Below are 17,879 nucleotides of genomic sequence, written 5' to 3'. Positions count from 1 at the left end.
TTGTTGGTTACACTTTGTCTGAAGTGCTGATTGTATGTTCCCACCCAGTGAAGGGTACTATGTAGATACAGACCAGGGAAGTCTATGCTGGGCCCACCCCTCTGGATTAATCAGCCTGCTGAAGACTTCACGGCATTAGGGTGAACTTACAGGCATCGGGAATGGTATGGGCTAGCCTATTGGTTTCAGCCTGAGGCATGACACAGGTCAGGTGCTCCCCATCAATCCCACTTGAGAAGGGAGAAGCTGACTGAAGTCACTTCAGCCCCTTGTTTTGGCCAATTTGCCCCATTCCAGAATGTCATCTCTTGGAGCTCTATGGAAGGGGTTTATTCCCGTGACTCATCACAGGTCAATGCAGGGTTCCCTGCCATCTCAGCTTGTCATTTAAGATCACCGGCTCCCATCCTCAGTGCAAATGCATCTCCAGTGAGATTAAAATGATGAGCTTTTGTGTAGTTCCATAAATCTTGGCTGCATGAGATCAAGTGTAGGAGTGGCAGCAAGTTCAAGTGGCAGCACCGAGACTGTAGCTGTTTCAGGAGAAGCACTGGGACTGTATTTTTAAATGGTTTCTTTCAGCTTAATTCTTTCCAGGCTTGGGAGGGTCTATCTCCCTCTGCCTGGGTCTCACTATGCTGTATTATTTTTGGAATCTAAGTTAACATCTCAGAGAGTCTCTGTAGCCTGCTGTTAACTATCCACCATCTTTTCTCCTCCAGGACTTTGTTTATTCATCATAATAATATAATTTCTAAATAATAAGACTATAAATCAGTGTTGAATATCAACATATTGCATTCATATACCCAGTCTTTGTGACATTTCGAGCAGCTGGCAACCAATGTGAATCCATGCCTCATAAATTCACAACCCAAACATGTCTTTGATCAAACAATGCAAACTTGGAAAAAGAGAAAAGTTACTGAGCTTAAAATGAAAGGAACAGCTGTTCGCAGTGTGGACAAATGGACAAACAGACAGATGATCAGAGTGGATTCAAACAAGCACAGAAATCAGCACACAACTTGTCGGGGTCTGTGAGAATATTTAAGTTCCCCAAAGGCCATTTATGTACTTGTACCATGCCTCTTTGTTAAACCAGCTGCCCTCTTAAACCCCATGCTCCCAGTGCTGGAACACCTGTTCACCTCAAGCATCCCATGCCCTCAGCATGTTTCCCAGATGTTCTGTGCCTGTATGGGTATTTTTGCTTTCTGCTTTACAGGTATGAACAATGACTAGCTCAGCAATTCCCAGAAACTGCTTAAAAATGGACTGGACAAACAGGCAACTGATATATGGACAGATTGATAAACATCTTATGAAATTGGAGTGCACTCAAGCATATCCTTAATCAAGCCAAATTACAATACCTTCTTACAAATTTCAAATCTACAACTATGAATCAACCAAGTGGATTTGCTTTAGACCAACTAGTAGAGATCTTATGAAAAGGATCAAAGGCCTGATTCAGGGAGAGTTGAAATGGTGGAATTGCATTTTGTAGCCTGTGATGCCAACTCATTCCATACAGGGCAAACACAATTAGCAGAAATCCACACAAGACCTTAGCAAAAACACAGAGGATGCCCCTTCCCCAGATCAACAGAGGCATCAGCTCTAGCCCACATGGGCCTTGGGGAGTTTTGTAACATACAAAAGGGTTTGTCAGAGGTATATACTGGCAAGAATGTATTTGAATCAGGGAAGAAAACAGCCTAAAATTGAGACAGACAACTGACCTAAAGTAAATAGCACCATGACGAGAATAGTAAAACCTGTGCAGGAAGTGCATTTTTCTTTTTTAATTGTTTAAAGAGAGGAGATATTCTTTTCTTATGTTTTATTTAAAATAGACTAAACAAAACAGAAAACAGGTAGAAAAGATACACGCTTTCAAAGACAAACTAAACTATAAGAAATCACTGGTTGATGTTTACATATTGTCCTCTTACAAGTAAGTGTTCAAGATACAAGATTGGATTATATAAAATGGGGATTCACATGATTCCTCATTATGTGGCCTTGAAGCCTTACAAAATTTTCACTTATTAATTGGAATGGCTTTATTCTGGGATCCTTGATATGAAAATATTTGAAGCTATGGTATATTAAATTATATTCAAATATTTCAAGGAAAAAGACAGACACTATGGTAACTACTATTAAATCGGGTTATTTGTGTGAAGCACTAGGTTGCTGAAATTGTCATGCTTTGACCTGTATTGTTATGTTGTTATGTTCTCTTTTATGTCAATCTCTCCCTTATTCATTAAAAATATTATTTAGTTATTTTTTAAGATTTTCAATTAAGGCGAAAAATTAAAGAAATTAGCAGGATATATTATAGTAATTTTTTGATTTCCTATTAACTTGATTTGAAGTCCTGTAATACTCCCACTATCTTGTTTTGACTGATTAGACTCTGTTCCATTCTGTATGATAGTATCAAGTTTAAGAGTATAGGCAACTACTTAGAAGGCAATAAGATTCACTAAGATGCCCATTCTGATTTGACTATTATCTCCTTTGGAAGTTGTGTAATGTTTACAATGTTTAGGTTTTATTGGTCTTATTCTCTACTGTTTAGTTCAACTTTATAATACCTAATGAGATAGACAATTCTTTTTAAGGAAGCAAGAGGCATTATGGTAACAATTGTTCATAACCTTGTACTCTGTTTTTACATCATGGGCTATGTCTATCCTTGGTTTTGACTGACAGCTTTGCTTTGCTATATTTGACTTTATTCTCTTCCAAAAAAAAGTAATAAGACCTAAGGAGTAATAAAACCGAAAATGTGTAAATTGTGTTGTAAAAAGAAAGGGAAAAAAGTGGTCTAAAGGATACAACTGCAAGTGTGTTTAGGGATGTTAAATAGATGACCGCATTAATATTTTTGGTTGGAACATTGAAGACAACTGTTTACAGTCTCACTGTTTGAATGTCCACTTTGTATGCTTTGATACTGTGACATGAGCAACTATCTCTAACATGATAATATATAATCTATTAACTGGTGATTTCTTACTGCTTTTTTTTTTAGTCTGTATTACTTGTACACTTATACCACTTTGTTTTGTTTTGTTTTTTCTCTTTTTCCTTTTCAATAAAATTTTTTAAAAAGTGGGGATTCAAAGAGCAATGGATTAAAATCATGACTGTGCTCTTGTAAGGCAGGCATTCATGTCACTGAGCTAATTCTACAGATCTGTGTTTGCAGAGGGAACAGCAGAGGACAGCAAAAAGGAAAAGTAAGCCTTGGTAAGTGGCAAGATAGTAGTGATTAAATCAATTCTAAGGACTATAGGTGTTCCAGTACGTCTCAAGAGATGAGAGGGAATAGCATTGACAATGGAAATAAAATATCACCAAGTTAGTGAAGTAAAAGAGAAACATCAGCTCCAGTAGCAAACCTGAAACGGAAAGGTGGTCAATAGTTAAAGAGAGGCTTCGGCATGCATCTCCTACGGGAATAGCAGCAGACACCAAATTGCAGTCAAATCCTTGATTTCCACAAATAACATGACAAGCTCTAGAGGAGACATAGGACAAGACCGTTGAACTACAGATTCAGAAACATTTAGCTGAATGGGTAAGAGAGATCACAATTGAATCAACAATATGCCTGTATAAGCACCATCAATGACATCGGGAATCACAAGACTGGCTGTTTTTGATGCATGTGAACAGGAAAGAACCAGGCCAGCTGTCCCAGGAGGTAGGGGATCATGAAAAGTAGTAGGGACCTTATAAAACTTACCAGGGATTTCCAAAGTAGTGTCAGGTTTCATAGAAACATCTTTCAAAGCATTTTTGTAGTCTGGGTTTGCATTTTTGTATGTTAATTGAGTTCAGATAGGTATATACTGTTATCATAATTATTTTTGGGAACTTAGGTGGGCATCCTACATTTTTCTTCACATCAGAACATCAGTAAAATACTTGAGAGACTTTCAAATTATTTTCCAATCAAAAATTACTGCCTCTGTGAGTGCATCCTTTAGTGACAATTTACATACACAGAGGCCAGACAGCATAGGTTGCAAAGGCTCATGGTCAGGTGACTGGCAGCACCATGCAGGTTCCTAACACACCTATTTCTTGCCCATGCAACACACAATGTAATGGCTTGATAGTGCTGGAGAAGCTATCAACAGTCCTGAAAATCAAGCTATTGATATAGCTGGGTTTCTCTTCAAGAGACAAATGGCATATAACATTAGGTAACTAAAGAAATTTCTCCTGTCTCAAAAATGTCACATCTTATCCTTTCCCATCTGTTATAGTCAGGGTTTGTGAGGAAAGAAACTTAACATGGAACTTATAATTAATAAGATAATTAAAAATATTTATCCCAGAATGTCAGATTTAGAGAGATGTAGAGCTTTTCAGATTCTAGAGACCAAAAAATCCAACTGAGTACTTGAATGCTATGACAATATCCAGCACAAGTACAGCTGAAAAATTTGGTCCCATGTAAAGGACAATCAAATATTTACCTGGAGACTTAGAGGCACTTACAATGTGTCATGAAAGTCTCTATTAAGGTAGTGCACTAGGAAGGCTCAAAGTTCAGTGTTGGTAGCTAGAAACTCTGTTCCTTTGGTCATAGAATCTATGCCACAAAGTTGAGTGATCATTCCTGGAGCCAAGGCATGAAGCTCAAGGTAAGAACCAGAGATCTGCAAAAGAGGTAGTAGCCATGCACAGCTGTAGGGAGCCGAGTGACAGGCATTGCTGCCTAGATGTCTCTCTCTCTCTCTCCTATGGGCACTGCGTCTGCCTACATTAACCATAATCCTCTTCTGCTTATGTCACTTATCCGGATGTGATGGTAACCCTGTTGTATTCATCTGTTTAACCTCTTCCTGTCCCAGCTCCCGCCCTTAGCCTATAAAAGGTGTGATTATTTTCTCAATAAACCGGAGGCTTGATTGGGTTAACATCAACTTGCCTTCGTCTCTTTTTGTCTCCCCCATGTCTTTTATTTAATCCCCGTTTCCCCTCCAGGAGTTCTGAACTTGTTGATCTGCAGGCTGGATCAAGTGGCGCTCAGCGTGGGAGCTCCTGGCACGGAGAAGTTAACGAGGGAGCCGTTCGAGAGACAGCCGGCTTAAACCGAAAGTGAAAGCAAATTGAACCAGAGACCTCGGCCGAGGAATGAGTAAACTGAATCAAGGATTAAAGCTTAAAGCAACAGGACATTAAATCAAGTGCCGAGACCTGCGCAGACGACTACCCGACGTCCTGCCCGAGTCACGGTGAGTGAACGGCAACCCCATTTCCCTTTCCCGACATGGGTCAAGTATTGAGCGAACACGAAGTGTTCGTCGGAGGCCTTATAAAGGCATTAAAGACAAGAGAGATAAGGGTTGAAAAAAAAGAATTATTACAGTATTTTCAGTTTATTCATAAGGTTTGCCCTTGGTTCCCCTTAGAGGGTTCTATAGATACCAAGAGGTGGAATACAGTAAGAGATGTTTTAAAAGATTATTATAGAGTTTTCGGTCCAGAAAAGGTTCCTGTGACCACCTTTACATATTGGAATTTAATTTCTGAGCTGCTTGCCCAGAGGCATGCAGACCCTCAGGTTGAGGAGACAGTTGCACTGGGTGAGGCTGCCTTGCGCGACTCCATTAAATCTACCTCAAAACCATCCTCAAAAAAATCTGAAGCCTCTGATTTCTCAGATGCAGAGAATGATGGCCTGTTAGAGGTCCTCATACATGGTGATCTGCCACCACTTCCACCTGTTGACATGATCAACAGGTCCCAGGATGGCAGCCCGCTACTCCCTGTGCCTCCATGGCCAATTGGGGATTCATATAAGCCTTTAGAAACAACCTTAACTCTGAAAAGCTTGCAGCCGCACGGCAGCTGGTGCAGAACCAGTTAGATGCAGGACACATTGTTCCTAGTAATTCCCCTTGGAACACACCTATCTTTGTTATCCGGAAAAGGTCAGGAAAGTGGAGGCTGCTACAAGACCTTAGGGCGATAAATAAGACAATGGTCTTAATGGGGCCCCTACAGTCAGGCCTCCCCTCACCCAGTGCCATTCCTTTAGGATTTTTAAAAATTGTCATAGATCTTAAAGATTGCTTTTTCTCTATTCCTTTACACTTCATGACTTCCAAAAACTATTGGGAGACATTAATTGGCTCATACCATTTTTAAAACTAACTAAACATGATTTACAGCCCCTTTATGCGCTGCTTCGGGGAGACATAGATCCAACTTCCCCCCGAGAGCTTACACCTGATGCCAGGAGAGCGCTCAGTAAAGTAGAAGAGGCTATTGCTCAACAAACTGTTTCCTTTATGGACTACAATGAGCCTTTACAGTTTCTCATTTTTAATACAAAGCTTTGCCCTACAGCAGTGTTCTGGCAACAAGCTCCCCTCATGTGGGTCCATTTACCAGTCTCTCCAAAAAGAACACTTTTGCCTTATTTCCAAGCTGTCTCAGACCTAATAATCCAGGGTAGAAAACAGGAAAAATGTTACTTTGGCAAAGAACCAGATATTATCATTCAACCTTTTACAAAAGACCAAATAGATTGGCTACTTCAGAGTACGGAAGTATGGCCTATTGCCTTAGCTTCCTATTCAGAGACTATTGACAATCATTACCCTCCAAATAAGCTAATTGACTTTGCTAATCGTCACTCATTTATATTCCCTAAAGTCACAGCTTCACAAGCCCTTCCGGGTGCCCTGGTTTTATTCACTGATGGCTCATCCTCCGGAAGGGCTGCTTATGTATCTCAAGACAATGTTTCTACCCTCCAGGCAGATACTTCCTCTGCACAATTAGCAGAGTTAGAAGCTATTCTTGCAGCTTTTGCTGCTTACTCTGACCAACCATTTAATTTGTATACTGACAGTGCTTATCTTGCCCAGTCTGTTCCATTATTAGAGACTGTTGCTACTATATGTCATGCTTCCCCAGCTGCAAATCTGTTCAAACAATTACAATGCTTCATACGGCTTCTCCGTCATAAGTTCTTTATCGGTCATCTAAGAGCTCATTCCAACCTCCCAGGGCCTCTTGCCCAAGGAAATCATTTGGCTGATGTTGCTGTACGAGCACAGGTTTTTATGGCTCAGGACTCCAAGGTGTCTGAGGCCCAACAAGCCCACCAGTTACACCACCTCAATGCTCACACCCTCCGCCTTCTCTACAAAATTACCCATGAGCAAGCCAGACAAATTGTAAAAAATTGTCCATCTTGTGCTATCCACTCACCTGTTCAACACCTAGGAGTCAACCCTAGAGGTTTAATTCCTAATGCCTTATGGCAAATGGATGTTACCCATTTCAATGAGTTTGACAATCTAAAATATGTACATGTCATTATTGACACTTATAGTGGCTTCATTTTTGCCACTCTCCAGACTGGAGAAGCTGCTAAACACATTATAGCCCATATGCTGTCAGCCTTCTCAGTTCTGGGATGTCCTCAACAGCTCAAGACCGATAATGGCCCTGGCTATACCAGCACCTCCTTTGCTCAATTTTGTAAAAGCCTTAATATCCTCCACACTATAGGTATACCTTATAATCCTCAGGGACAAGACATTGTTGAACGTGCACATCGTTCTCTTAAATTCACCATAGATAAAATAAAAAGGGAGACATGGTACCCCACCCAGGGGTCCCCTAGAAATGTCCTTTCACATGCTCTTTTTATTTTAAATTTTCTGACCCTGGATGCTTCAGGCTGCTCCGCAGCATCTCGGTTTTGGCATACTCAGACTCAAACACGGATTGCATCTGTCTTATGGAGAGACCCACTAACAAATATGTGAAATGGCCCTGATCCAGTCCTTATCTGGGGACGAGGTTCAGTGTGTGTTTACTCTCAACAAGATAGAGAAGCTAGATGGCTACCTGAACGCCTCGTAAAACAAGTAGACAGTTCTTCAAAGACCCCATGTAACGCCCAGGAATAATGTTATTTCCTGAGACACAATCCCCTGTGTTCTCTTACAGGTGACACATCTCCTTGGAGCCTTATGCGGCTTAACCAGCCTTCTTGAGCCACACCACACCCATGGTGGATTTTGACCCCTGCCAAACAGACTGCAACTGCTGACAGCCATGCACAGAACCCCATGACTGCGAAAGAGGCTCTTCTCGGTCTGGAGGAACATACACCAACCAAATAGACTGCATCCAGTGTTATTCAAGGCATGCTCCAAGACACAGGAAAATGACTTCATACAGAGACACCAACAAATGGCTGTCAACCCCTTTTCCTTGATTTGGGGGGGGGGGGTTTTCCCTTACCTAGTCCCCCTTTTGGGTCCCCTAGCTGACCTATTGTTTCTCATTTCTGTGAGTCTTGTATTTTTCAGAGGATTATGATGTTCATTAATAACCGGATAGACACATTTATGGCAAAGCCCATTCAGGTACACTATCATCAACTGGAGATGGCAGATCAAAAAACCTACAGGGAAGAAATTCCCACGAGTGGCCCATATGATAATGCGGCCTGACTGCCCTGGGGCAATGGACAGGCAGTCAGAGACGGGCAACTAGGACATGCATGTTAATTCCAACGGCCACCTAAGACAGACACAGGACCAACTGCTGTTCTACAAGAACATGACGGGTAAGGCCTGGTTGGGTTCATACAATGAGGTCCTTGACCTAAGACAGACGCTGTCCTCACAGGGCCTGCCATACTCTTAATTAAATAATATAAAAAGGGAGGAGATGTAGGGAGCCGAGTGACAGGCATTGCTGCCTAGATGTCTCTCTCTCTCTCTCCTATGGGCACTGCGTCTGCCTACATTAACCATAATCCTCTTCTGCTTACGTCACTTATCTGGATGTGATGGTAACCCTGTTGTATTCATCTGTTTAACCTCTTCCTGTCCCAGCTCCCGTCCTTAGCCTATAAAAGGTGTGATTATTTTCTCAATAAACCGGAGGCTTGATTGGGTTAACATCAACTTGCCTTCGTCTCTTTTTGTCTCCCCCATGTCTTTTATTTAATCCCCATTTCCCCTCCAGGAGTTCTGAACTTGTTGATCTGCAGGCCGGATCACACAGCAATAATGAGGACCTGAGCTTCTTTGATGATGATGATGATGGCTGAGATCATATCTGGAAAACCAGTGCTACCTGCTTCTCCATGAGAATCAACATCCCAGCTCCTTTCCCTCTAGTTCTTCTTTAATGCTCTTTTAAACAATCCATCAATGCATGTTCTGTCCCCAAACCATGAAGACTTCATTCACTGGGTAATCCAAGTTTACCATTACTAAGCAGGCCACAGCACCAGAGCAGTTCTTTAGATACTTAAAATCCAAACAGGCTTTATATCACTTCATATATTAAAGTGATCATCTGGTCTGCTTCACATAAACAACAGTGAGAAAACCTGAGGCTCATTCTAATGAAATAATCAGGAACACAAACCTTCACAAAGTATTTTTTACATCTTCTTTGACAAACCTCTCCCTGGAAATATGTGATATGTTTCTATCTGCGTGTCCTACACACTACATAATTGGGACATTTGAATGAAACTATAGTCAGGGTAATTGACCCTCTAATTATCCATGGAAATTTTAAAAATCTTTTCTAAGGAATGTATAAAAAGAATCAGTTATGTACACCTAAGTTTCACTGCAGTACACTGACAGCACTGAACCCAGGAGAGAATGTCATGAGGCTGGTGGTATGCACATCACCACCTCAACAAGGCCGAGGTTTCTCCAGATGCTGGAGGTAAAATAGTGGAAATACTTTAACAACAAAAACAATTGAAGTAAAATATACTCAATACACTGAATATATCAAATCTAAACTAGGCCTGGTGGCTAATGCATGGAGCCCATTAGTTGAGACACTGAGGGAGGAGACTTGTTGAGACCACTCTGGTTTACAAAGTGATCTCAAAGCCAGCCTGGACTTCATAGCAACATGCTTACTCAAAAAGATAAATATATCAAATCTAATGAACATAATAGTGTACTAGTGATTGCCTTGTGACATTAGAATGACTTTCATGTTTATACTGACCTATTGCCTACTAGGAAACCCTAACTTACAGCCCATTTCACAATAAAATATCACACAATTTACCAAATGGAGTACACTGGTGAGTATTTATTGTTCGTCATTGATATTTGGTGGTGATGGAGCAGTGCTTGCTGCTTCTCTCCACAGAAAAATGACTATTGCTGCAGTAACAGGAATCTGCATGCATCACTGCAATAGGTCCTTAACTCTTTGAGGAAGAGACCCACTAAAGGAAGCACTGCACTAATGAGAATTACTAATTTTAGTCTTTTGAGTACTTTAAAAACTGACTTCAGTAGTAGTTGAACTACTTACCTACACTTCCACCAACAAAGTTAAATAGTTGCTTTACTCCTGCAGTCTCATGTACGTTCCTTAGATCTTGTGGTGATTTGTTTTCTCTGCAATGAGATGATGTCCCTATTTGAATTTCTCTATTGGGCAAAAATGATCAATAGTTAGTCAGGTATTTCTTGGCTAATTGTACATATGCTGATAAATGAGTGTTCCTTTCAGGTTCCTATTGGTTTTACATGTTAGATATCAGGGTGTAACAGGTAAAATTTCTTTCATTCTGTAGTTTATTTCATCATTTTGTTTGACTTTTTGTGGCTTCTATGTTTATGCAGGAGGATTAAAACCTTACAAAGTCCTTTTGCTTGTTTTGTCACCCTATCTTATTTTCTACACAAAACAGCAGCAATAGCATTAAGAAAAAATGTTTTTTAATACCTCTACATTCAGAACATGGAATGTCTGGCTCTTTCATGTTTCACTATGTTTTACTCTAATAGAGGCATATTTGAAATTGCTACACAAATTTCAATAAAAAGTATGCTTCCTGAGTGAAAGTAAAATCACAATTAGAAGTAGTGATTCTTTTGTTCTATCATACATTTATATTCTTGACCTCAAAATTCTTGTTTCCTTAAACTTCAAATGCAAGGATTAAAACAACTGCTTCACACTCTGCCAAATCATCTAGCAGTTGCCTCCCAAAGTCAGCTTCTAAGCCATGATCATCTCATCATCACTTTCTCTTGATGCTGGGACTAAAGAAGTCTCCATTATCCAAACAATACAGGTAACTGCTTACCATTGCAATTATTTAAATACGAAATGATCCAAAACTGCGTACATTTTGTTAGTTTTTATAAAATAACAAGGAACATAAAAGTGACAATTCTACTGTTTTCAGTACAAGAATGTGTTGAATTGACAACTGCCCCAATGATGCTCAAGATGGTCACTACATAACAAATGTGCTTCCCAAGTGATTCTTGGGGATAACTGCTAGGTGGCCAAGTGATAAAAGGACAACTATTGATGTGTAATTGTGAGTATTAAAAAATGTTGATGCTGCGCAGGAAAGGGAGGAGTACTAAAGCTTTCAGCTACATCTGCAGAACTTGAAGATATATTTTGAGACAGGGTCACACTAATTGTGTAGGTTGGACTCAAATTCCTCTTCCACTAACTTAAGCCCCCTGAGGTGCTAGGATTACAAGCATGCATCAATAGGACCAGCAAGATTTACTTTCATGATAAAATGAGAAAGTGCATGTACTCAGTATATATGTATTATAGATTCAGTCTTCTATTATTAGCTGTAATATAAACTCCAAATTTTCCCACTGATGTAAGCAGAAATGTGCTGCAGGAAATCTGGCTACCTGCTGTAGTGCATAGAGGTTAATTACGTACTTCAAAGTGTCTTTTACTTTGTGAAGTATGTCAGGCAATTCAGGTACAAAATAGATATAGTTTTAGTGGTGATTACCCAACAGGTGAGCAATGTATTCTTCCAAGGATAATTGAGACTTGGGCAAGTTATCTTCACTGGATAGGGGTATTTAATGCAATGCTCACTTGTGTTTTCATGACACAACAGGTTTTAATAAAATAATTACATTGGAACTTAAGCAGATTTTGTATTGAACAACACGCATTAAACACGTTACAAATTACTTGAATGTTAAAATGGAAGTGAAAACCACAGGCCACAGGAAACCAACTGGTACTCATGGCCCAGGGTATGTGTTTAAAAATACTCGGCACACACCACAAACATCAGGCACCGGTCCTTATAAAGAGATATACCATTGTATACACTCACAATTCAGTAAAAGAGAACACAATCTGAATCTTAATTTAGCAAATGTATTTTTACTGTGTTTACAGCTCAAAATTTAGGTTTCCCTTCATGCCATTACTTCAGTGTTTTAGGAAAAAGCAGTAATAATTACAAAATATATAATGCATTCACAGCATCAAGGAATAAAATAAAGGCATTTGCATGATACATCCAACAACAATCTTTTTCCCCCCAAAAACTCCAGATTTAAGAAAAATTCATTTCAAAGTATGGTTACCCATAAATCATGCAGAATTTTGTAATTTCTGGAGATATTAATATATTTTGTGATGTGCCATTGGAGACAAGTTATTGTTCTGTCAGTATGGGGCAATCAGAAATTCACAGTAGTATGGTTTACTTTTGGTACATGTGGGGAAACATTACTAGCAAAGTAAAGATGCAATAAAAACATAACAGGTAAAATTCTGATGGTTAGAAAAACAATGGTGTATTTAAATGACAAATATTGGCACCACTGAGAAAGAAAATCAGGCACCATAATGTACATGGTATGATATCCAGTGATGCTAGCAAATCAGCATGTATCTTATCTCAGCACAACATAGAAAACATAACATTCATTAATGTACAAGTTATGTGAAAAGAACACAACTTTGTCAAAACCACACGCTCCAAGCCTCTATAAATGTATATCTTAATGCCAAATATTGCATCAACTTCAGAAACATCATTTATGAAAGAGAAAAAGAAGTGTGTGCATAAAAGATTAAAGCAAATGTAGTTTTAAAATTACAATTCACCAAAAAATAAGAGACTAGGCTAATTAATATTATTGCTCAATTTTATATCACAATGCTACAGAATTTGCATTGGGTTTCTTAGTGTCTCTTTTTCAGAGTATCTGTTCATTACATCATGTATTATATAATTTGCTCCCATAAATAGTTTAGAAATTCTTCCCATGTGTTATTTTCTATGTTTATATCTATCCTTTCTGTATTATGGGGAAAAATAGATCAAAACAAGATAACAAAACAAATTCCTAGAAAATCATGATATGAAAAAGACATATAAGACCACAATATTAGGTGGTGTAAAGTACTTACTATGCTTTCTCTTGTTATTATCAAGAGAATTGTCCACATCATCAGACATTATATAGTTAAGCATAACATTGCATAGCTATTTTTATAAAAACACAACTTTGAAGATATTGTAGGATGTGAAAGCAGTTAATAATCAAACCTGGAATGGATATCTTTTATTCATTTATGTTTGTGGTACTGGGGATCAAACTCACGACCTCACACTTGCCAGGCAGGTGCTTAAACCACTGAGCTAAATCCCCAGGCCCCCAATACTTATCTTTTACATCTTGTCATCTTCAGAGTAGTTGCCTCTACTCTTAGACTTGAGACCAGCAAGCTTACCAAATGTGAATAAAATCAGTCAAGGCCAAATAGCATTCAGACAAAACAGCTTCAAAAAAGATCAGTCATAGTAAGACAATATAAGTAGCACAGGGCTTCAGTTTAAGTTAATAGGAAATTAAGGATATTTACCATGGTATAACCTGATATTTTTGCGTTATATCTCTGTGTTCTCAAATGTATTATGAGTGGACAGACCCGGAACAAAATATAATCAAACTAAACAGACCAATAAGGCTACTATAGCTTTTAAATCCTGACACACTTTTAACAATGTCCTCTGCCTTCTTTTTTTAGGCAATTCCTCCCCTTTCTCCTTCTGTGGATACTATTATTCACTCTTCAGAGTGATATTAGTCTAGTCTCTTATGTTCAAATTCAGCGTACATAAAGATAAAGACGGCTACTATGAAGAGAATGGAAGACATTATTGTAGTTATTATGGACTTCCCCAAAATCAGTTTGAAGACTGAAAAAGCCTACATCATCCTGTAATTATTTGATTAGTTCTATAATATTCAGTATATATTCAATGCATGTGAAAACAGGAACAACTAATTGGAAGAAAACTAGAGACAATAAGATACACAGTGAACATCTCCAGTATACTTGCTTTGAAATCTGTGTTTCCTTAACTTGTTTTCTTATGAATTGTTCTGTACTGATTTGTCATGTTTAATTTTACCCTCTTTAAGATCAAAAATAAGTGTGTAGGACAGATAAGCATATTACTAAGTTTTTGTTGGGTCACTGAGCAGAATTGTTCACAGTGTCATTATTTGAATGCCACTTTGTATGCTTTAATTTTTTAACTTGAATGGTTCAACATATGCAAATCAATAAATGTAATCCACCATAGCAATAAAGCCAAAAATAAGAATCACATGATCATTTCTATAGATGCAGAAAAAGCCTTCGATAAGGTCCAACATTTATTCATGATAAGAACTTTACAGAAAATTGGAATAGATGGTCTTTATAATAAAATAGATGGTCTCAAGATAGTAACGGTCATTTATGACAAACCAACAGCCAACATCATACTAAATGGCCAAAAATTGAAAGCCTTTACTTTAAAATCAGGCACAAGACAAGGATGTCCTTTAACACCACTCCTATTTAATATAGTACTGGAAGTACTAGCCAGAACAATTAGGCAAGAAAGAGAAATAAAAGGGGTAAAGATAGGAAAAGAAGAAGTTAAATTATCATTGTTTGCAAATGACATGATACTCTACATAGACGACCCCCTAAACTCCATTGAAAGACTCTTAGATACAATAAATAAATTCAGTAATGTGGCTGGATACACAATCAATACTCAGAAATCAATAGCATTCCTATACATGAACAACAAAATCACAGAGAGGGAAATGAGAGAAACAACACTCTTCACATTAGTAAGCAAAAAATGAAATATTTGGGAATTACTCTTACGAAACAAGTGAAAGACTTATACAGTGAAAATTATAATACACTGAAAAAGGAAATTGAGGATGATCTCAGAAAATGGAAAGACATCCCTTGCTCATGGATAGGAAGAACAAACATTGTGAAGATGGCCATTCTCCCAAAACTGTTACACAGATTCAATGCAATCCCAATAGAAATACCATCAACATACCTTATAGATCTAGAGAAATCACTCCTAAATTTCATCTGGAACCAGAAGAGACCTAGAATAGCAAAGGCAATTCTAAGCAGCAAAGACAAAGCAGGAGGCATCACAATCCCTGACTTGAAGTTATACTACAAAGCAACAGTAGTAAAATCAACATGGTATTGGAATCAAAACAGAGCTGAAGATCAATGGAATAGATTAGAAGATACAACCACAACTACAAACACACTCAACCACCTTATCTTTGATAAAGGAGCCAAGCAGGTTCACTGGAAGAACGACAGTCTCTTTAATAAATGGTGCTGGAAAAACTGGCTCTCCATTTGCTGAAAACTAAAGCTAGACCCATGTCTATCACCATGTACTAAATTAAAATCTAAATGGGTCAAAGATCTGAATATTAAAACAGAAACACTAAATCTATTTGAAGACAAATTAGGTAGAAACCTTGGAGACATAGGAGTACGTAGAGAATTCATGAACAGGACTCAAACCGCACAGGAAATACTTCCCAGAATCAATAACTGGGACCACTTCTTATTAAAAAGTTTCTGCATGTCAAAAGAAATCTCCAGCATAGTGAAAAGAAAACCCACAAACTGGGAAAAGATTTTAGTGAACTCTCTCTCAGACAAGGGACTCTTGTCTAAAACATAAAAAGAATTAAAAAAACTCAGACCTCCAAAATTCAAAGATCCAATCCAAAAATGGGCATCTGAGATGAATACGCAATTCTCAGATGAAGAAATGCAAATGGCAAATACATACATGAAAAAATGCTCATCATCATTAGTCATTAGAGAAATGCAAATTAAAACCACACTGAGATACCATCTCACTCCTGAAAGAATGGCCAGGATCAAGAAAACCAACAACAACAAATGATGGAGAGGCTGTGGGGAAAAAGGAACTCTCCTGCACTGTTGGTGGGAGTGTAGACTGGTACAGCCTTTGTGGAGGTCTGTCTGGAGATTTCTCAAAAAGTTGGGATTGGAAATTCCATTTATTCCAGCTATTCCACTTCTAGGCATATTCCCAGAAGAACTGAAAGCATCATACCACAGTGATATATGTGCACCTATGTTTATAGCAGCACAATTTGTAATCGCCAGATCGTGGAAACAACCCAAGTGTCCATCAACGGAGGAATGGATACAAAAGTTGTGGTATTTCTATACAATGGAGTATTATTCGGATATCAAGAAGGATCACATTGAGATATTTATCAATAAATGGGTGCAACTTGAGACCATACTCATAAGCGAAATAAATCAATCTCGCATGTATGAATACTGAATAGTTTCCCTAATGTAAGTAATGATTCAAATATATAAAAATATGTGGTAATCATGATTCCACATTATGTGGCCTTGAAGCCTTATAAAATTTTCACTTATTAATTAGAAAGGCTTTATTATGGGCTTCTTGATATGGAAATATTTGAAGCTATAGTATATGAAGTTTTATCCAAGTATTTCAAGGAAAAAGACAGACACTATGGTAACTACTATTAAATCGGGTTATTTGATGAGGAAGCACGAGGTTGCTGAAACAGTCATGCTTTGACCTCTATTGTTATATTGTTATGTCCTGTTTTAACTCAATCTCTCCCTTATTCTTTAAAAAATTTATTTAGTTATTTCTTATGTTTATTTTAATTAAGGGGAAAAATCAAAAAATTTAGGATATATAATAATAACTCTTTTTGATTTCCTATTAACTTGTTTTGAAGTCCTGAAATACTCCCACGATCTTGTTTTGACTGTTTAGACTCTATTCCATTCTGTGCGATAGTATCAAGTTTGAGGGTATAGGCAACTACTTTGAAGGCAATAAGATTCACTAAGATGCCCATACTGGTTTGACTATTGTCTCCTTTGGAAGTCCTGTAATGTTTACAATGCCTCAGTTTTATTGGTCTTGTTCTCTACTGTCTTGTCCAACTTTATAATATCTAATGAGATAGACAATTTTTTAAGGAAGCAAGAGACAACGTTGATAACCATTGTTGATAACCTTGTACTCTGTTCTACATCATGTGCTATGTCTATGCTTGGTTTTTACTGACAGCTTTGTTTTGCCATATTTGACTTTATTCTCTCCCCCCCAAAAAAAGTAATAAGAACTAAGGTGTAATAAAATCCAAAATGTGTAAATTTTGTTGTAAAAAAGAGAGGGAGGAAAAAAAAAAGAGCTCTAACGGATATAACAGCAAGTGTGTTTAGGGGTGTTAAATAGCTGACTATATTAATGTTTTTGGATCATTGAACACAGCTGTTTGCAGCCTCTCTGTTTGAATGTCCACTTTGTATTCTTTGATAATGTGATTTGAGCAACTATTTCCAAGATGATAATATGTAATCTATTAACAGGTGATCTCTTACTGTTATGTTTTTTTTTTGTAGTTCTGTATTATGTGTAACCTTAAACCGCTTTGTTTTGTTTTGTGTTTTTCTCTTTTTCCTCTTAAATATAATTTTAAAAAAAAGTCTTCTTGGACCAGCACTGTCCCATTCAAGGCAGAGAGAAGGCTGGGCTGGGCTCTCTGCAACTGGAGCAGGAGGCTGGTGTCCAATTCTACAAGATGTCCCAGCTGAATTGGATCAACCTGAGCTCACTGAAACTGAGCACTGTGTTCAGAAGATTTTGGCTTTGGCCTGTGGGCCTCTGATGAGTGCATGGGACA

General features: G+C 38.2%; 1 long non-coding RNA gene across 1 annotated transcript; it reads left to right on the top strand.

Annotated features, from left to right (window-relative positions):
• The first annotated feature begins 4,727 nt into the window (after window positions 1-4,727).
• Window positions 4,728-8,969, top strand: LOC134474337 (uncharacterized). The gene is made up of 2 exons (XR_010045122.1): window positions 4,728-5,267; window positions 8,002-8,969. It is a non-coding gene; the product is annotated as an uncharacterized LOC134474337 (long non-coding RNA).
• Window positions 8,970-17,879: the final 8,910 nt, after the last annotated feature.

This window comes from Cavia porcellus, unplaced genomic scaffold (genome assembly GCF_034190915.1).
Source record: "Cavia porcellus strain 051 isolate PalLab524CR breed Dunkin Hartley unplaced genomic scaffold, mCavPor4.1 scaffold_32, whole genome shotgun sequence".
Classification (NCBI taxonomy): Eukaryota; Metazoa; Chordata; class Mammalia; order Rodentia; family Caviidae; genus Cavia; species Cavia porcellus.
This window is presented reverse-complemented; position numbering and strand designations above follow the sequence as displayed.